Below are 21,600 nucleotides of genomic sequence, written 5' to 3' on the forward strand. Positions count from 1 at the left end.
TATTGCAGATGTGTTCATTTGGTTATTAACAAAAGGCTGCGGTGACCCAGAAACTTAAACCTGGAGAAGAACAAAAGTACTTTCAAACTCACAAATGGGACGATGTTGGAGGCTCCTGAATAGCCCCTCTGGAGTGCTTTCTCTGCCACCTAGCTGCTTTGGAGCTGTGGCTTCTAATAGCTTCTCAGCCTAGAGGGCCCCATAAAATTTTAGCCTGTTTCTGTATAGAGTGCTTTGGAGTGGCCATTTCTCTCTGCCTCTTATTTACTCTCAAATACCCTCTGGAAAAAGAGCTGATGAGGTGCATTGAGAGTTGACATCAAAGGCCATTCATTGATCGCCATCGCTCAGTGCTCCTGTATTTTTGGCCTTAAATTTTGTTTTAAAAAATTGTTTTAAGGCATAACTCCTATAATTCAAGCAAGCATTAAAGTCTAATCCGTGAAAAAGTATATAGATTAAGAAAGGAGAAGCCTTCCCACCCTACTCTTCCTCCTGTAGATGCTGCCATGACCAGCTGGGTGCCTGGTTTTTCTTTTTGGCAGTTATCTGTGTGCCCTGTTCCTAGACTTGCTGACCCAGGGCTTCTCCGAATGGAGCAGGGGCACCGGAGCACCATAACCAAGCCTCAGCATGGCGTGCAGTGCGGGTCGCGTGAAACAGGACACACTCGCAGGCATTTGTGGGGCAGTGGTGCTTACCTTATGCCCCTGGGTTTCATGTCTCTTCTGTACGCTTCAGATGTTGCCCCAGTTTCTGGGTATGGCTGTCAACGATTCTTGATTCTTCTGGTGTTGTTTTCCTAATAGGGCACTTCCAGAATGGAATTTCTGAATATCTCAGTTCCTTCGATCTCAGATATGGGCACACAGACCCTGTCCCTGTACCCGTCCTTTGTCCCGAGAGGCATCTCTGCGGGAGCCCTTCAGAGGCAGCCCACCTTGGTGTCACAGGTGATAAAGCCCCGTTGTTTTCAGGTTTCTAGTCACTCGGCCTCGACCTTGGCATTGCTTCTCTGTGGCTTGGGTTTCGGGTGCCCTGCCGGTGCCCTCGGTTCATCTGTCTTTATTCCAGGTTCTTTGCTTGGCGTATATTCACCAGGCTCCGCTCCCTGAGGGCAAGGCTGCTGTCTTTGCACCTCGGAGGCTGGCCTGTCCACTGTTGATCCCCTGTGTGGGTGAGGTACCCACCCCGACACCCCACACATCTGGCCAACTGCCCCGGGTCAGCCTGCCACCTCCTCCAAGGTTTGTTGGGTTCTGTCCTCCAGTGGCTGCAGAAAATGATTTTCTACAATTCCATCACAATGATTTATGAGAGAATCCATTTTCCTAAACCGGATATGGGGGCCCTTCCACCAGCAACAGAGTATTCCCTGAGGGTCTCCAAAGAGGCTTCCCACCTGAATTCCCAACCCTGAATTCCCTGAATTCCCCAGGAGTCTGGGGAGGTGAGTAGATGATCTTTTTATTAGAAGAAGCACTGCTTGTACTTTTTGTCCTTCCCCACTGTGCACTGAACCCCACCAGGCCTTTCCTGGTCCCCTCCTCGTTGTGGGAGACTCCAGGGGTGTAGACCAAAGGCCCAGTTGAGGTGATTTAGGAAGCCAGACCCTCGCTTCTCTGGCCTAGGTTTCTCTGCATCTGTCAGGCTCTCCCAAGAGCTGTTTTGATTCACCCGGCACCTTTATTGCTGGTTTCCGCTCACTGGCTGGCCTGCTACTCCCAAGACTCATGTGAAGGTCTTTCAGCTGTAGGTCCCTAATGGGGAGGACAGTCTCCTGTCGGCTCTCCAGTGTCATTCTCCTTATCCTCTGGCTGAAAGTCCTGACATGACCCAGCCATGACCCAGACTCGGACCCTAGGTGGTCTTTCTAGCTTGGTCGACCTCCCATCTCTACTTGTGCAACCTGGGTTTTGTGGCTGTCATACCCACCCCGCACGCCACACCTGTGCAGTCTCCTGCCTTGAGGACGTGCTGTCCCCGAGCCCTGGAGTCCGTCAGCGGCAGGCATGACACCTTTCAGGTCCCAGTGCCTCGGCACCTCTCTTGGGTTCCCGGGGCCCTGGCAGAGCAGCAGGCTCAGTGCCTGGGAGTGTGGCCCTCGGTTCCTGGGCCTGTGAAGTGCCCTGAGTGGCTGCTGGGTCGTGGGTGGCTCACTTCTGATGGCTGTGGTCTTGCTCATCTCCCATTCCTCCTCCCCCTTGGCTCTAGGAGGTAGTAAATTTTTTTTAAATTAATTAATTTATTATTTATCTTTGGCTGCATTGGGTCTTCGTTGCTGCGCGCGGGCTTTCTCTAGTTGTGGCAGGTGGGGGCTACTCTTCATTGCGGTGCGTGGGCTTCTCATTGCGGTGGCTTCTCGTTGCAGAGCACGGGCTCTAGGCGCACGGGCTTCAGTAGTTGTGGCACATGGGCTTCAGTAGTTGTGGCTCGCGGGCTCTAGAGCACAGGCTCAGTAGCTGTGGCTCACCGGCTTAGTTGCTCTGCAGCACGTGGGATCTTCCTGGACCAGGGCTCGAACCTGTGTCCCCTGCATTGGCAGGTGGATTTTTAACCACTGCACCACCAGGGAAGCCCCTTTGTGCTTTTCTTTACCATGGCTTTCCAGTTTCTCTTTTTTACCTTTTAAAAATATTACTTTTTAGGAACATTTGGTATCATGTGCATAAAATTATTTACTGATTTATGGGCAAAATGATACAAATAGCATCTTTTTTTTCATAAATTTATTTATTTTATTTTTGGCTGCACTGGTTCTTTGTTGCTGCGAGTGGGCTTTCTCTAGTTGTGGCGAGCTGGGGCTACTCTTCATTGTGGTGCGCAGGTTTCTCATTGTGGTGGCTTCTCTTGTTTCAGAGCATGGACTCTAGGCGCGCGGGCTTCATGGGCTGTGGCACGCGGGCTCAGTAGTTGTGGCTCGCGGGCTCTAGAGCACAGGTTCAGTAGTTGTGGCACACGGGCTTAGCTGCTCCGTTGCATGTGGGATCTTCCCGGACCAGGGCTTGAACCTGTGTCCCCTGCATTGGCAGGCGGATTCCTAACCACTGCACCACCAGGGAAGCCACAAGTAGCATCTTGACTGAACATCATTTACCTCAGATATTCAACCAGCAGTACATTTTTTATGCAGTCTCAACCTATATCCTATTTGTTACCTCTCAAAATATTGGTAAACAATTATTTTAGCTTTATTCTGTATTTCGTGTCAGTGTTTTGGGCACAGGTTGTTGTGCTACTGTCAAATTTTACTTGCTGTTTTTTCTGCAAGTATTTAACAAAAAGTTAAAAAAAGAAAAAAAGTCCCATAAAACCCCACCTTGGGTAAGTGATTAAGTATTGTACAAATAAAATGTATGCTATCCCCATTCCATTCCCAAGTTAAAAAAAAAATTGTATGATTTGCATATGAAGTTTTTCTTCAGTTATATGTTCTTAAAGAGGGGAACAGTAGCTTTATAATTTATAGTGAGGCTTACAGCTTGAGATTTGCAAGAATGGGGATAGGTGAAAGGGAGGTTTGTCAATTGTGGCATTTCCCTCCTTTGTTGTGTAAGCAGATTGTATTCCCACAAAAGTACGCATGTTGGTCCTGTCAATTTTAAAAGAGGCTAAATGGCATTAGTTATCTTGTCTTTTCATACAGAGATTTTTAAAAAGTGGCTTAGGAAATAGACATCAAAGATATAAACTACACTTCCCAGCTATAACTAGTTTAACAATTGAACGGAAGAATTCTGGTATTTTCACTTAGGGTAATCAGTAAGAGTGATCACCAAGGAAGCTAGCTTTCATTTACATTTTTAGTGTTGCAAATTCTTTGGTTTATCCCGTGACTTTCAAAGAAAATGGGGGTGGAGGAGCCCCACCTAGTCACATTGAGTGTCACAGTTCACACCAATGGATTCTCAATTTTTTTAGGGTAAAGGTGAAGGAAGGGGCAACACTTAGGTTATGGTGGTTTGAAAGAACCTGCGTTGTCTTCTAAAACCAAATGAAAATGCAAACCACAGTGGAATCAGCAAGGAATCTCTGCAGAAAGACCAAAACTGTTTCCACAGTGCTGCTCTGCAAAACAGATTCTTCAGGAAGTTAATTGTATATAATCATCATATATAGCATTATGATGTGGTAAATTTGAACCAACAGCTCTTAATTCCTCAGAGCCATTCACATGCATGTCCACAAAATTGGAAAGACTTTTTGTTTTTGTTTTGTTTTTCTTAATAAGATCCTGTTTTTGGTAGGGCACTTGGAGGGATCACATGAGTGAAAACTGCACCAATGCCGCTAACATTCCTCCTCACCTGTTTTTCAATCTTTTGATTGTGCTGTTTACAGGCTACATTCCTCCTCTAGTAAATGAAAATATCTTTAAGCCGTATTTGTTTACATTATTCTCAAAAGTTTTTTGCTAGGGCTTTTTCAGATTTGGTTTTTATTTTATTGATGATGGTTTAAACAATTTAAGAGATGAAGTTAGGTTAAAAAATTTAAAGTACATTTTAGCTTCTCTGTATTAGGGAATATGGAAAGGGGAATTTCAACATTCCTTCTCTGAAAAAATGCCTTTGAAATGTAGGCACGTGCTTCATTTGTATGACTTTTGCTAACCTATTTTTTCTAGTTTGTTTTGTAGCTCTTTCACTGATGTTGATGGATTTTCTGTAGCTCTTATGGAGCCAGGGAGGCAGATGAGTGCTCTTAACCTTTTAGTGGAATCTTAAGCTGATAAAAATTTGCAATCTTTTTTTTTAAAATGAATTTATTTATTTATTTATTTATTTATTTTTGGCTGTGTTGGGTCTTCGTTTATGTGCGAGGGCTTTCTTTAGTTGCGGCGAGCGGGGGCCACTCTTCATCCCCGTGCGCGGGCCTCTCACTATCGCGGCCTCTCTTGTTGCGGAGCACAGGCTCCAGATGCGCAGGCTCAGTAGTTGTGTCTCACGGGCCCAGTTGCTCCGCGGCATGTGGGATCTTCCCAGACCAGGGCTCGAACCCATGTCCCCTGCATTGGCAGGCGGATTCTCAACCACTGCGCCACCAGGGAAGCCCAAAATTTACAATCTTCAAGCCAGTTCTTTAGGTACTTTTATGGTCAGTGCCTTTAAAGCAGAGGGTACTTCCCTAAAACAGTTCAGAAAAATTTTTAAAGGGACAATTTTAGCTCCAGTGCAAAATCCTTGCTTCTAGTAGTAGTGAATCTACCATGGTAAGTATTTTGGCAAACTGTCCCCTAAAAATCTATAGACTATTGCATAGAACCAGGATGCAAGCCTTAGCTTTCATGAGACACTGCTGAAAAGTAATTGACAGTGATCTGAAAACTTAGAATGCCTAAGTATGCAAAGAATATGTTGCAACTACTGAAGAGCTATTTTTATGCGCAGAAATCTCATATTCCATTCTAAACGCAATACTTCTTAAAAACCAAGTAAATAATTTCTTAGAGTTTTAAAAATACATGGTAAGGAACATGTTACTGAGCTTTGCTGTCAACGAAATGAGTTGAATTCCAGGGTCTGTCAATCCTCTGGACAGGACCACTACTGTGTTAGTTTTCTCACCTGTAAACAACAGTAACTAAATATCATAGGGTCTTTGACAGTTAAAAGGATTACAAACTGCACAAGGATAGGGACTCTCTCTTTTGTAAACCTTCCATGAAAATAATAGGCAATCAAATATTCTTGAATAAATGAAGTCACAACACTTAATGCTTATTAAATTTCACTTTAAACATATACCGGGGACTTCCCTGGTGGTCCAGTGGTTAAGAATCCGCCTTCCAGTGCAGGGGACACAGGTTCAATCCCTGGTCGGGGAACTAAGATCCCACACGCCTCAGGGCAACTAAGCCCATACGCTGCAACTACTGAACCTGCGCACTCGCCCGCCATGAAGATCCATTGCAGCCAAAATAAAAATAAATAAATAAACAAACGAACAAACATATACCAGTATTAGTTCATGGATTCCTGAATTTATAAGGTGATGCTTTGACATTTCCACATTGCTCATAGGGGTCTACTTTTTGTTACAAATAGATTTAGTTAACACTGTCATACACTTTCCATTATTTGTGGGAGTGGTTTTACAGGAATTTCCTACAGTGCCTGTTAGAAAGACAAATGCTAGTCCCTAGAAGAGGCCCAAAAATCTGTATTTAAAAGCCTCCTACAAGAGATTCTTCTGTAGATGGTATGAGTACCATATTTTAAGAAGTCTGGAAGAAAATGTTCAAAGTTTTGGCTTTTTTCTTCCATGTGAACCATCTTCTAGCCAAACTGATCAGTCTCCTGAACTAGAAGACCTTGGTCTGGGACAGAAACCCAAATTTCCATGAATACAGAAAAACTGCAGCACCTCTCAATGGACCAAACGATTACTCATTACACCTCAACTTTTACCATTGTTTCTTTACTGTTTTGTTTAAGGATTGTTAAAACATCTGGCTGCTGGGTTGAAATGAACTCTTCAAATGTACCACATAAATACTTCACAAGTGTTAAATAAGCATGTGGTTCAATCCCTAAAATAGTCATGCTTATTTTTTTGAACAGCTACTTACAAAATAATCTAAATCACTGGAATTATAAATCATGTAACTGCTCGTGATTCAAAGGCAAGGCACAGCCATGATACTGCATATGTAACAGTCTCCCATAAATACAAAAATACATCTTTATAAATATAGGAAAACATAGTAACATATCTTGTTAAAGGACAATAGCTTTTAGTTCTTTAGAGAAGTATGCCTGAAATTCCATAACTGAAGCCATGGTTATATTTATAACCAGTTTAGGGAGGATGTTGCCCACTGCCTAACATCTGTAGGACAGTTAGGGTATTTCTGCAAAGCATTCATAATTTGTGTATTATCCAGAAGTAGTTTCATCAGCTGGTACTCTGTGCATTTACTGATGTTCTTTCCAGGGGCCTTATTAATTCTAATTGTTGTAAGTGTTCAAAAGCCTTCATGACAACAGGTTTCTCAAAATTATAAACAGAATGGGCCCTCCTTTGAACAAACTTCTGAAACTCATTATAAACCATTTGAAAATTAAAGGGCTTCTCTTCATAGATGTCATTTAAATGTTTCATTGCTATGATAAGACAGATTTCCAAGACCGACAGACCGCGTACAATATTTGCTTTAGAGTCCACGCTACACTGCTGGTTTGCCTCTGTCAGATCTGCTGCAGTCATAAATGGTTGTGATGGTGTTACGCGATTTAAAGCAAGCCTCAATAGCATGTGTAATGACCGCAGGTTTTTGCTGACATTGAAATGCTTCTGCAGCACTTCTTGTACACTTCTATCTTCTGAGAGACTCTGAACCTTCTCATTCCGCTTCTCAGCGAAAATCTTGTCTGGAAATACTGCAGATAGAGATAATTGTTCTTTAAATATTTTAAGATACTGTGGAAAACCAAATGAATTCATTAAGTGTATCTGCCAGTGGGCAAATCGTGACTTCACTCTTTTTTCTAAGAGTTCCAAAATATCCAATCTACGTGTAAGACCAATAACTGCTACTGGAGTCTGTGCAAACTGAGAAATGTCAAAAAGATTATAGAGGAGTGTTTGGTTTTTATGATGAGCAAAAAGATCAAATTCATCTAATATGAAGATCGCTGGGCAACTACTAGTCCAGTCACCTTTTTTTAAAGCTTCCAGAAGAAATGAAAGGTTTTCAGCAAAGCTTCCAAAACTTTATCTCCAACTACAGTTTCCAGATTTAACTGCCTTTAGGGCAATTTTATCCTCGATCTGCAACAGTCCATTTAAGTGAACTTGTAATACATTTTCACTCCCTCTTCTCCTTCTATTAGTTCTTTCAAAGCATGGTTTATTAACATAGTCTTTCCTGATCCTTGGGGTCCAATAATGAGAGCAGAGTTACTTTCTCCATGGATAGCAGTTCTTTTCAGCAGCTCAATTAAGTGTTTATATTGTACTTGTACTCCAAATAGGTTACTATGTGGACTCTGATGACAAAATCTTTCACGTAAAATTCTTTGTACCCACGAAAGGTATTCTGCTTGTATTAAGTTGTTACTCTTTGATTTACGACTGCTCATTTCAACAAATTGAAATCCAGGGCAGAGCAGGATTCTGGGGACCGCGGGAATCCCTTCACAGGCTCCTCTCGCCGCGTACTCTCCTCTGCCTCACCTGCTGCCGCTGCCAGCGATACACCCATACTCCCTTTACCATGGCTCTCATGGAGCTGAGCCAGCAGGCAGAGCAGCCCCTTGAGGGCCTCTGAAAGCAGAGCTGAAGTACAGACTCCAAGGGTCTTCTGCACGAGGTGGAAGGAGTCTCGGGATGTACCTGGAGGGAAGGAAGCCAGCCGGGCATTATAAATACTCCCGGGCCTCGGAGTAGGATGGCAGAGGACATCCGGGGCCATTCCAAAGGCAGGGCTGATAGGCTCACACCTTGTTCATTTGAGCTGCTACTACATTCATGTTTAGGAATTTTTTCTTTTTTTTTTAATTATGAAGATGAGTCTCTACCTCTTAAACTGTTAGTTCTCATGCCCTGGCTGGTGCTGTTAATATACAACCGAGACCGGAGGCCATAAATTTGAAGATGATGAGCTGGTGCCAACAAACTTTCCTCTTACAATAAAAAATTTAAAAAAAAAGAAACCGTCCCCCCATGCCAGATTTGTTTGTCTGAGACTTGTCTCTGTAGGTATCCCAGGGGCTCCCATGGAAGCTGGCCTGGGATGGTGGGGAGACGAGGGAAGGGACAGAGCGGGTCAGTCTGAGTTGGGACTGGCCTGTGCTTGCCTCCCGGTGCACGTGCTGTGTCAGGGCCTGCATCTGGGCTTAAGATGCTATTCATTCGTCAACATACCCCCTTTTCAAGTTTCATTGTTCTGTTGTTTTGACTATAAAAGTGACACTTTTTATAAAACCAGTTTCTGTGATCTGGAACAGGGTTCTCAAACTCTTGTGTGCATCAAAATCATCTGGCCCCCACCTCTAGAGAGTCTGATTCAGTGGCCCTGGGGTGGGGCCTGAGAATTTGCATTTCTTTTTTTTTATTATTTATTTATTTATTTATTTATTTATTTATTTATTTATTTATTTTATTTTTGGCTGTGTTGGGTCTTTGGTTCGTGCGAGGGCTTTCTCCAGTTGCGGCAAGCGGGGGCCACTCTTCATCGCGGTGCGGGGACCGCTCTTCATCGCGGTGCGCGGGCCTTTCTCTATCGCGGCCCCTCCCGTCGCGGGGCACAGGCTCCAGACGCGCAGGCTCAGCAATTGTGGCTCACGGGCCCAGCTGCTCCGTGGCATGTGGGATCTTCCCAGACCAGGGCTCGAACCCGTGTCCCCTGCATTAGCAGGCAGATTCTCAACCACTGCGCCACCAGGGAAGCCCGAGAATTTGCATTTCTAACAAGTTTCCAGATATCGCTGCTACGGCAGATCTGGCAACCACCCTTTGAGAACCGCTGATCTAGAAGGTACAAGGAAATGAGCACCATCTTCAGTCTTACCACTCAGAACCATTGTTAACATTTGAAATGTAGTGAATATATACTTATGTATATGGACAGAGTTTTAAAAGCAAAGATGGTTCTGTGCTATACATATTGCTTTTTAAAAAAAAACTTTTTTTTTTTTTTTGACTGTACCTTGCAGCATGTGGAACTTCCCCCACCAGGGATTGAACCTGCACCCCCTGCAGTGGAAACATGGAATCTTAACCACTGGACCGCCAGGGAAGTCCAAAACAAACTTTAAATTTTAGAATTGTTTTAGACTTACAGATAAGCTGCAAAGATAGAGAGTTCCCATATACCATTCACCCAGTTTCTCTTATTGTTAATGTCTTAGATTATTGTGGTACATTTGTCACAACTAAGGAACCAACAGTGGTACATTACTGTTAACGCCACACTATTTTTGCTTTTAATGAAAATATTACTTTTAATGTTTTTCATAATAAGATTCAAATATCAGAACTGCATAGTGACAGAAGGAAAAGACCTCTTTACTCCTCCCATCTCATTACCTATATATTTCAGAGTATTTTTCTGTGCACTTGTATACCCATGTAATCACACACACACACACACACCTTTTTTTTTTTCATTTAATGTGTCTTGAAAGTTTTTCTTTATCAGTATATCTAGATCTGTCCCATTGTGTTTCAATGGATAGCACACATTGTTTGGTACCCTTTTAAAACTTAATAATATCTTATCAGTTTCCAGAATTTAAATCTAGTGGATGAAAGGTGAGGTCTGGCATACCTCCCTTTTATCTTGCATTGGAAGTTAGACATTATTTGCCCGCCTCTGTGGAGTACTTAGCATGTTCCAGGCACTGCCAAGCCTTTAGCATACATTATCTAACACACTTATCAAAACAACCTTACGAAACAGGTATCATTATTGTCCTTATTAACAGATGAGGAAACAGGGTCAGGGAGGTTAAGCGAGCAAAACCCTTTGACGACTTTCTAGCTGAAGCAGGCTCTCTGGTGTTTTGAGTGTCGTGAGCCACTCAGTTTAGTGTGACCATGGCGTGTTTGTTCAGCTTTCCTGTGTGCCACACCCAGTGCTAGAATATGAAGGTGAAGGATGTCGTTAAGGAACTTGGGCTAGTTGGGAGGACATGCATGTAAACAAATAATTATAGGCTAAGAATTACACCGGAGGTTTTAAATTACTGGTGGGGTTTTGACACCTTAAAAAAATCCACTGGAGGAGGGGATGTGTGCTTGGAACTGTTGCATTGCAGAGGTGCAGAGGGAAGCGCAGCATCAGACTTGGCAATCTGACCTGAGTTCGAAGTCTAGTATTACTTTTCAGCTGAGTGACCCTAGGTAAGGCACTTAGCCTCTCTGAGTTTTTGTTATGAGTATCTTAAAAAATACTTCTTATGGTTGTAAGATTAAATAGATACATAGTAAGAGCTAGCTATTGTTATGCTCAATAAATACACAAATATATATTAAGTATTTTATATATTTAGTGGGCTTAATAAATATAAATGTGTAATCTCTGCCACATCAGTTGCTGAGTGGAAACTTGGAGGACTTCCCTGGCGGTGCAGTGGTTGGGACTCAGCGCTTCCACTGCAGGGGGCACAGGTTTGATCCCTGGTTGGGGAACTAGGATCATGCATGCTACGCGGCGCGGCCTAAATTTAAAAAAAAAAAGAAAATCCTTGAAAAGTTCTAGACAGAAATAAGTAAGGAACCAAATCTCACAGTCTTTTATCTCTCGAGACCAAATCCTGAAGGCCTCCTGGGACGCCTCATGCCCCCGTCTTGCCTTCTCTTGATGGGCCTCGCTCTTGGCACTTACCCCTCACTCCCACGTGCATTTTATTCTTTTCGTGCCTTCTCTCCTCTGTGTAACTGCAGTCTCTTTGAAGGACAGGATCCCTGCCTTTCATCCTTGTGTCCCCTGAAGTTAAATGGAAACACGTTGAACATCAGTTGCAGAACCAGGTGCTTTAGGAGGGGAGGCGCACGCTCTCCTTGCCAAGATGGTCGAGCTTAAACAGGATGGTCTTGGAAGAGTTTTTTCATCTCTCCCAACCATTCTTCCCCCCCTGGGTTTTTCAGACATTGGCCTTTTACACCCAAACTTGAGTTTTTAACATGGATGGGTCACTCAACATTTTGTTCAAGATTTTTAATGAACTGTATCTTAATATATGAGTAGTCTGTGTTATGAGTTAACTTAACCCTCAGATCTTTCACTGGGAAGAAAGATTTATGTTGATATTCCCCGCCCCCCCAACTTAGAAAAGCAGAACAAAACCTCAGCAGGCCTGCGTCTTGTGTAGCCAGGACAATTCCGACCAGACTGCCATAGGTTAGATAAAATGCCTTTTTTGTTTTTCCTTTCCTACTTATGCTTGGGGTAAAGAACCTTCTGGCAAAGAGTCTGGACCAGCAAAGCTGGAATAATATTGTAAAGAAGCTTTGGTTGAAGATGAAGCTAAGTGAGTTGAAGGAAAGACTAGCTTCTTTGCTATGTAATGGCTTGGAGAAGTTTCTAAGTTTGTCCAGGGGGATTGGCAGTTAAAACATGGTCCATGTCAACCTGAACTGTCTAAATAGTAATCTTGAGAAGAAATAAGGCAGTGTTATTTTTTTTCTCCTTTCCCTTGAAAATTGGCTGAACCCCACACGTTGGTTGGAAAGTGGGCTTGACTTGAGTATGTGAAAATCCACTTTCCTAGATCCGAAGAGCAGGACTCCCATTTCTGAAGGGTAGTAACAGAGAGCCAGGCGAGGTTTCTGCCGTTTTCTGTTTTTTTTTTTTTTTTTTTTAAGGAGTTTGCTCCCCCTAAGAGAGCCAACTATTCAGAAAACTTAATCACAGGTTCTTCCTCCATTCAGACTTAATCTGGTCATTCAGAGGCCCTTTCCCTCCCCTTCAGAGGCTGCTGGCACCTGACCTGGGGCCGCAGAGGTCTTCCTCTGGGCCTTTGGAAGGCTGAGAGGGCAGGAGCAAGTTCGATTCTTTGGGTTAGGGGGTTGGGTTGGGTCTCTTAAACTTAATCTCCAGTGTGAACTGTTAAGGGAGACCAACCATCAGAGACCAACTCCCCTTTATCATTTATCATTGCAGCCAGAAGCTTCTAATGGTTTCAGCCAAAAATATTTATGAAAATGACCCAATATAACAAAAATGTATTTAACTGAGGTTGTTCATTTTATGGACAGTTGTTCCTTTTCAGGCACTTGAATCACCCTCATGAATTCCTTTTTTTTTTTTCCCCTCCTCTTTTTCTGTCTTCAATTCTCCAACATGTTCAGTGACAGTGGAAGGTACTTGAGAAGTCTTTCTTCATATAAATAAGTGCCTACATCTCTCCTCATACTTCTCTTTTGTTTTTTTTTTTAATTTTTATTGGAGTTACTGTTGATTTACAATGTTGTGTTAGTTTCTGCTGTATAGCAAAGTGAATCAGTTATACATATACATATATCTACTCTTTTTTAGATTATTTTCCCATATAGGCCATTACAGAGTACTGTACTTCTCTCTTTTCTTGACACTAAAAAACAAAACAAAACAAAAAACCCACAATAGTGGAAGTCGGGTTCTGAGAAGTCCTGTGTTGGTGGCAGCATTGGCAGCTGAGGAAGAAAGCGATGAGACCCTGGCATGCTGATTAGGAGCACTCGCTTGCTTACTAGCTGGGTGGCAATAAAAGGTGTCTGGAGTACTGCAGATGTATTTTTGTTGATTTGAATTCAGAGTTTATTTCATTTTTATTTTTTTAATTTCATGTTTACTCTTTTCCACTTGGCTGAGGACAAATACAGATAAAGTCTTGGCCTATTGAAAGAGCCATTTAAATTTGTTTGATTTTTGTTTTTAACACAGCACATTTTTATATCCACAAAATGTGGTGAAGACAGAGCCATTCATAAAAACAGATTGCACAAGTCTGTGACTTCTGAGTGTTTACCCTGGAAGAAATCACCCGTGCCATTTTAGCCTTGCCCTTTCACATGGGATATGGTTCTGTGATTGAGTTTCAGGCCTGAACCCTTTGTGTGTGTACATCTAGCCCCATGAACCTCTCACCTGTTTCAGGAAATCATTTTGAGCAAAATGATACCTTCTTTGAGAGTCTGAGCACTTACTTTCTCAGCAGAGCCATGTGATACAGACACGGAGAGCAGGGTGAGGACATACAGATGTGTCCACCTGCCTGTGGGCCTGACTTCTGTGAAAACCCACCAAAACCAACAGACGGACTGTTCTTTGGGAGCACTTTGTTTCAGAACTTTCATATAGCACATCAAGCCATTTAGTAGCAGCCAGAAACGAAGACGAAGCTTTAGCCCCTCTCCTTGTCCCTAGACCTTTATGGTTGTCGCCCATGACAACCAAGAACTTCAGCTTGGGAGTTGGGAGACCTGGCTTCCAGATGAGCTGGGGGAATGTCCCAAGGTCTGTCCTCATTCGGAGTGAAGGAATGGGACTTGATTCTCTAGTGGTCTCTTCCCCCTGAGTCCTGTGTGATTTCGGTGCACCAGTGCTACATCTGGCGTTGGAGAGCTCAAATGCAAAAGGGACTATTTGAGATGTCCACTTAGGGGCTGTGAAGCCTGTCGACTCTTGTGCTATTTACCTGGAAAAATGAGGGCAGCTTCTACCCAAAGTAAAGGCCGCCCTGAGATTCCCCTATTTAGATTCTGTGGACAAGTGGTTGGTCTACTCTTCTTTGTGGCTGCTGTTGCTGTACTGGGAAGGGGGCATTTGGACCAAGGATTTAGAGATTTTTCTGCTGGGAGATGATCACATTTGTACTGAGATGGTGCTTAAAGCTGGTACTTGCCGTTTTATCACTAATGGCTGTGTTTCTCTTTCCATAGACGTGGGTTTTATCTGGCCGTCTCTCAGGTACGCTGACAGTTTTGACTAGTGCTTAAAAAGGCATGTTCAGGAAATGCTATTTTCTGTGTTTCTTCTTTCCCTACTTTCCCCCTTGTTGAGCAGCACAAAACTGCCAGGTTTTATGTTCCACTGGGCAGTTGCTGCTGGTCTGATGTTTTTCTCTCCCCTCCTTCCTCCTCCTCCTGTGCCCCCTCCCCCGGAGACGCCCCTCCCGCATCCGTGCTCTGCTCCGAGGGGAGCTGTACCTTTGTGGTTCTTCTGCAGCTGCCGGACTTTGATGGGGACATGCTTGCTGCCTCTACACTTGCTTCCCGTAGCAACCGGCTCTTTGAAGATGACCTCTTGCTGTTTGCCTGTTGTCTCTTGTGTTGGATTATAGATGAGAGATTTACCAGGCTGGGGGTAGGAGCCTGCTGTTAGCACATTTCTTTTAGGGTTCCCAGCGTCCCTCAGCCTGTGCTTTCTCTTTCCAGAATATGAGGTTTTGCGGGGGTGGGGGTGTGGAGGGGATATTTGTGCTGAATCAAACACAGTTTTGAGTGTGTAGGATTGCCCTAGTTGTGAGATAATGTGGAATGTGGAAATAGTTGCTGCAGTGATTCCTTACTGAAGCTATTTGGTTTACTTTTCATTTTTATTATAATGTGATTAACACTCATTAGGAAGGGAGGGCACTCTTTGGCCCCCCACTCCCCCTAGGTGTTGGTATGTTGGCACTAAACTTGCTTCCCCATATAATCTGAGTGCTGGGAATTGCCAAGTACCTAAATCTCCACACACTTGAACACCCGTGTTTTCCCCCAAAGCATCAAGTTTTCTCTTTCTTTACAGCAGCAGAATCCCCTGACATGTGGCCCCTGTCTTGCTCGGACAGCCCCTGATGTGCTGTGCACAGCTAGTGCGTGGATTTCTGTTCAGCTCTGTGAACTTGCCTTGGACAGAATGAGGACATTGTGGAACAGCAAGGATTCCAAAGGAACCCTGGATTAAAACAAAAACTAGCCTTTTTTTTTAACCTATCGAAGTGACAACGGCTAAAATAATAGTAGCACCCATTTTAGTAAAAAGGTACAAGAAAATAGACATTTTTATGCACTGCTGGTAGGAGGGTTGTTTGTAGCAGCGTATGTATCAAGAGCCTTAAAAATATTCATACTCCTTGACTCAACAGTTTTTCTTCTAGGAATTTATCCTAAAAAACAAAAAACAAAATCAGAGGTGCATATCAAGATTTTTGTGTGAGGATGTTCACTAATATGTTATTTATGATAAAAATTGCCAACAATGAGAATATCTGGCTGGCAAAGTGATAGTACTTTTGTTCATATAGTAGAGTGCTTTACAGACATTAAAATTGTTTGAGAGTATTTAATGTCAAGGGAAAATGCTCATAAGTGGAAAAAAAGCAGAATATAATAATGTAGTTTAGGGAGTTCCCTGGCGGTCCAGTAGTTAGGGCTCTGTGCTTCCATTGCAGGGGTATGGGTTCGATCCCTGGTTGCGGAACTAAGATCCCGCATGCTGCGAGGTGCAGCAAAAAAAGTGTAGTATATCATATGATCCTACTTTTTTTAAATTAAAAAATAAGAAAAATTGTATGGCATACGTAGAAAAAGACTATAATGAAATACTACCTCTCAGTTTTTTCTCCAGTAATGAGATTTTGGGGTGTGTTAATTTTCTTCATATTCTGAGTTCTTCAATGATCAGATAATTACTTTTATAAGCTGAGAAATTTAAAAAATTGATTCCCTACCAATTAACCCACAAAGTACATTGATAATATTTTCTTTTAAAGCTAAGTATTTTTTAAATAGGTGAACCAAGATAATACATCTGTTCTTTGTTTTTTTATCGTTAGAATGTGCTTCTGTTTTTTTTTTTTTTTTAATTGATACCACCATCATTCTTTGTGTGAGAGAAATGGCTTTGCAGCTTTAAGAAGTTGTGGTTTTATCCAAAAGGAAGTTCTATCCCTTAGCAGGAATTCAATAAAATAATATATCATCTTTTGTAATCATGCAATGATGCCTGACTTCAAAGTGACTTACTAGTTTATGGGCATTGATGTTTGGATTGGTTGTTTTTGGCAAAGTCCAGGTGGACTGTCCATTTGTTAAAGGTGGATGCATGGCAGTGGGCTTTGGAAGCCCTTCTGTTTGTTAGTGGTTGAAATCACTAGTTATGGACCTTACCTTTATTTGGAAATATTTGTGATTTGGGGGAAGAATGAGAAGTATTCGCAGGTGATGGTTCTATGAGCAGGTTATCTAGGGGCATCAGGTTGGTGGGAGAGCGTTTTGGGGACCGGAGGGTGGGTTTCATTTGTATTTGATAGTAGCAGATGACGGCTGATGGTAGGAAGGTCTGCACTGTCTGTTAAGGTGAACTTGACTATGAGGTTGGTTGAGTTACTCAGCTATGCTACAAGCCTTATGCTTCTTCAACCCTCACTGTCACCAATTACTTGGGAAGCTCATAAAGCTGGGAGGAAGAGAAGTATAGCAGTCATTTCTTGGGAAGGCATTGAGAGGCAAGTCTAGAAGGCTGGAATATGGGTAAAACTAGCTTCTGTTGGGTTCATCTTGTGGGAGGGACTGGTGAAGTTAGGGTTGGCTCTCCTGAGAGGGTTTAGTTTTTTAATACTCTCTTCTATTTTGAATCCTTTAAATAGGCACATGTGGGAATCCACAGGTATCTAGATGGAGTTTTCTTTTAACTGGTATCCTGTTATTAACCATAGATTACTGAATAATGTTACATTGTATGGACACCACATTTTGTTTATACATTCATCAGTTGTTGATCATTTGGGTTGTTTCCACTCTTTGGTTATTATAAACAGTGCTGCTGTGAATATTCATGTTCACGTCCTTGTGTAGACATGTTTTCATTTCTCTTGGGTGTAAACGTACCAGTAGAATTGTTAGGTCATACGGTAACTCTATGTTTCATATTTTCATGAACTACTAGACTATTTTCCAAGTGGTTGCACCATTTTACATTCTTATCAGCAGTGCATGAGGGTTCCAATTTCTCTCTGTCCTCATCAACACTTGTTGTTGTCTGTTTTTTTGATCATAGTCATCCTAGTAGATGTGAAGTAGTACCTCGTGTTCTGATTGCATTTCTCTGGGGCTAATGATGTTAAGCATCTTTCCGTATGCTTATTGGTCATTTGTATATCTTATTTGGAAAAATGTCTACTCAGATCCTTTGTCCACTTTAATTGGGTAATTTTTTTTTTTTTATTGTAAGAGTTCTTAACGCTCATAAAGTTTGTTTTTTTAATATTTATTTATTTAGGTTGCACTGGGTCTTAGTTGCAGCACGCATGCGCCTTAGTTGTGGCATGTGGACTTATTGGTTGCAGCATGCAGACTCTTAGTTGTGGCATGCATGTGGGATCTAGTTCCCCAGCCAGGAACGAACCTGGGCCCCCTGCATTGGGAGTGCAGAGTCTTACCCACTGGACCACGAGGGAAGTCCCTCATAAAGTATTAAGGTGCACAAAGAGATTTTCTTTATGTGGGTTGTATCTACTGATATTTGCCAGGTGAGAAATTAAAACAAAAACTTTAAAAATATTTAACTTTAAAATATGCTTTAAAATAGTAATAAACCCATCATTACATGTTAACATAGCTAATATTTTTTATGAACAATATTATGCTTTGGAAAATATAGTGAAGAGTGGTCTTTTTAATATTTTTGTCTCTTTAATATCTGGCTTAATAGAAAATAGTTGGATTCTCACATCTACTTCTGTACCCAGTTTGTTTTGATATGCTTTGGTTGAAGTATATGAAGAAAATCTGGCCTTACACAGATGTGTAGTTGGAAAAGGGAGAAGTATTTTATTAGTTTCTTAAGATAATTGTGGATATCTTTGATACTATATCAAAACTCAGCAAGAGGTAGTTTCTTGAAGGTTAATTGTAATGTGGAACCTGAAGCCATATAGATGAACTCTTTGTACTCTTTTACGTTGAAATCCATTGGTCTTGCTTGCACTTTGAATGGGTCTGTTACTAATGGATGATTTTGTATTATCGTGCATTGGTTATTTAGAAAATACTGATTCACTGAGTCATACGGCTCTTTCAAATGCTGACACATTTCATTATACAGTATTAAAAAAATCACATTTATTAATATCCTCATCATCCTCAATAGGAAAGTCTTTAAGTAGTATTGGGATTCTGTCAAGCACATGGTGGTAGATACAAATTTCCCCAAATTCTAATTTTGCTTGGAAGCTCAAATTTTATTGTTGGCAACAAATATTGTCAATTGTTTTCCTTGAAGTGGCAGGCTCACTTCATTCATTTGTGAGAAAATGTCTGCCCTATACTTATCTGTATAACCATACTTTGTCAGTTATTCTTTTAAGTAAAAATGGTGTCCCATAAAAAAGTGGCTAGTTGAGCTTGCAGCTCACAATTGCACAAGTACTTTATCATGAAGCAACCATGTGCTTTGGTATGCAGCAGAAGTGCTCTACGCATACTTCCTTTGTCACACAGAATATTAAAAAGTATGTACTCAGGAGTTGGGAGCTAATAAAATAAAAAATAATAAAATAAAAATAGTTTTTATTCATCAGTGTTTTTCATCAGTATTGCTTCGTCAACATTCTTAAGGAAACTCCTTTTTCTGATTGCAAGTATACAGTAGTCAGGAGTGCAGTCTGGCGCCACTGCCTTGATTCACTCAACAGTATTATCCCACTGTTACATTTACACAATCAGTGCAAATGTCAGCACAATGTAAAAGGCAGTTGTTGTCTTAGTATTATTACAAATATGGTATTGCCCTCGCAGATTCTCTTAAAAGGTTTAAGGACCACCCCCACTGCCGCCCCCACCAGGAGCTTATAGAGTGGACTTTGGGAACCCATGGGCTAGATGGCATTTAATGGAAATTGGGGTGAAATTGTTTTGAAGGCACTTGCCCCTGTTATCTCAGATGTTAGCACACATTTGCATGATGATAGTGACAGTGTTTGTGTGTGTATTATGCACCTTGTAGTTGGACATTCTTCCTAGTCTTCAGCAATATTCAGAATCACAAAGCTATTACCACTGAGGCTCCTTTGAAAATAAAATGCCTTCCCATTTTCTTTTCTTTTTTTTTCTTCCAAGAAAAGGCCTCTCTTCATCACCCACCTTTGCCAGATGTGATGTTTCCTTATTTCATGTTTTGAGTTTGAGAAAGCAGGGGCCCTTTAGGGCCTTCCTGCATATGTCCTTTTCTCAGGATGCTCCTTACTCTGAAAACCCTAGATGGGTGTCTAGCTCAAGTCCAGGCCAGTGGCTGGCAATGACCTGATCCTTGCCATGTAAATCCTCACTGAATGGCATGAGACTCAAAGTTAGCAGTTCACGGAATTGTAAGGTGAGCCCCGTTTCCCAGCCAGTTATGACCCGATCTAAAGCCATAGCTGGGCCATTAATGTATTTTGGGCCTTGTCCTCTTTTATATCTTGCCAAACTCGGAGACTCTACTGTATAGCTACTAGCAACAGGCCGCTGCCAAAACTGTTTATGAATGTATCATTTTACACCTCATTTTTCCTGTTTCCCCTTGTGATGGCACCTTGCCTGTGTTTCTCTCCCACATCTTTCTGCTCACTTAAAAAAATTATTCATTTAACTTATTCCTGCATTGTGATACAGACTTTTGGCTTCTGTAGTTACTTATTGTGCAAGAGATGCTAAAGAATGAAAATGCGGATTTCTTACAGGACCCTTTCCTTTTCAACTACCAGTGATTCTCCAAGGGCCTTCTTACGGGGTTGAATGATGTCCCTTCCCCCAAATTCATGTGTTGAAGTTTTAACCCCCGGTACCTCAGAATGTGACCATTTTTGGAGATAGATTCTTTACAGAGGTAATCAAGTTAAAATGAGATCATTAGGGTGGGTCCTGATCAAATATGGCTGGTGTCCTTATAAAATGGGGAAATCTGGACACAGACACGAACACAGGGAGAACCAAGTGAAGATGGGAAGCAGTGATGGGGTGATGATTCTACAAACCACAGAACGCCAAAGATTGCCAGCAGCCCCCCCAGAAGCGAAGGGAGAGGCGGGAACAGATTCTCCCTCAGCCCTCAGACACCTTGATCTCTGACTTCTGGCCTCCTGCACTGTGAGACAGTGCATTGGTGTTGAAGCCACCCAGTCTGTGGCATTTGTTAGGACAGCCCTAGGACACTGATCCTGGTTTCAAGGCTGACTGCTCTCCCTCGTGGCCCCGTGGTTCTGTTATTCACCTTGGACCTTTGTTCCATAGGTCACACCATGGATGGTCTCCCAGGGCGACCTGTGCCGCCCCCCGTGTGAGGGTCCTGCTCAGAGCAATGCTCCCTTAGTGCTCACACTGATGAGGAATGCAAGGTTGAGGATGGCATCTTCTGGAAGGATGGAGAGAGATGGTATTGGACCCCGAGGCAGGCAGCTTCACGCATCTGCACCCATCCTTTCCCCGGCACTGATGAGAGATGTTGAAATCTGCCTGGCCTCCTCTTGCTCCCCTTTCCTGCGGAGCAAGGAGTGTTGAGCCAGAATGGGTATATTTGGCTTTATTTTCTCCAAGTGCTTTCTCCCTGCGACCCTCCTGTGGGTTCCCAGCTGACTGCCTGTTTGCACCACACTGCAAGGAGAGGTGGCCAAGAAAAGCGAGCTGCTGGAATGCTCGGGGCCCCGAAACATTGCTCTTCATGGTAGTTTGGTTCTTGCCAGGATGTCCTTGTAAAACTTTTATGAAGATGTTGTTGTACTTGCATTGGAGGTTGAGAATTGCTGTTAACTTTGCTAAGTCCCGTGTCCCCCAGGAATGTGGGCCACTGAGGAAATGCCTCCGGCCCTCCCTTCTGGACGGGCGCAGCACTGTGGCAGCTGCCTGCGCAGAAAGTTGAGCTGGATGGATGGATTAAGGGACATCAGCTAGGCCTTTGTTTAAAAATATTTAAAATATGTTTGAACCTCCCTTTATCAACAAAGAACAGTTCCTTTCGGCAGAGAGAAGTTTTTCATTTCCATGTTTTTTTTGCGATTTTGTTTGGTCCTTTTGTATATTCGTGACTTTGGAAAAGTGTTCCCATTCACATTTTGAAAGCCGAGTACAAAAGGCGCTGCATAATGTTCTATTTTGCTTAAGGGAAAAGAGCAGTTTACTTCTATTAAGAACATAATGTTTATGAAG

General features: G+C 42.4%; 1 protein-coding gene and 1 pseudogene across 1 annotated transcript in view; one reads left to right on the forward strand and one right to left on the reverse strand.

Annotated features, from left to right (window-relative positions):
• Nucleotides 1-21,600, forward strand: part of ZNRF3 (zinc and ring finger 3) — a 146,367-nt gene that overhangs the window by 40,987 nt on the left and 83,780 nt on the right. The window lies entirely within an intron of this gene.
• Nucleotides 6,791-8,087, reverse strand: LOC103013776 (origin recognition complex subunit 4-like; annotated as a pseudogene).

This window comes from Balaenoptera acutorostrata, chromosome 13, assembly GCF_949987535.1.
Source record: "Balaenoptera acutorostrata chromosome 13, mBalAcu1.1, whole genome shotgun sequence".
NCBI lineage: Eukaryota > Metazoa > Chordata > Mammalia > Artiodactyla > Balaenopteridae > Balaenoptera > Balaenoptera acutorostrata.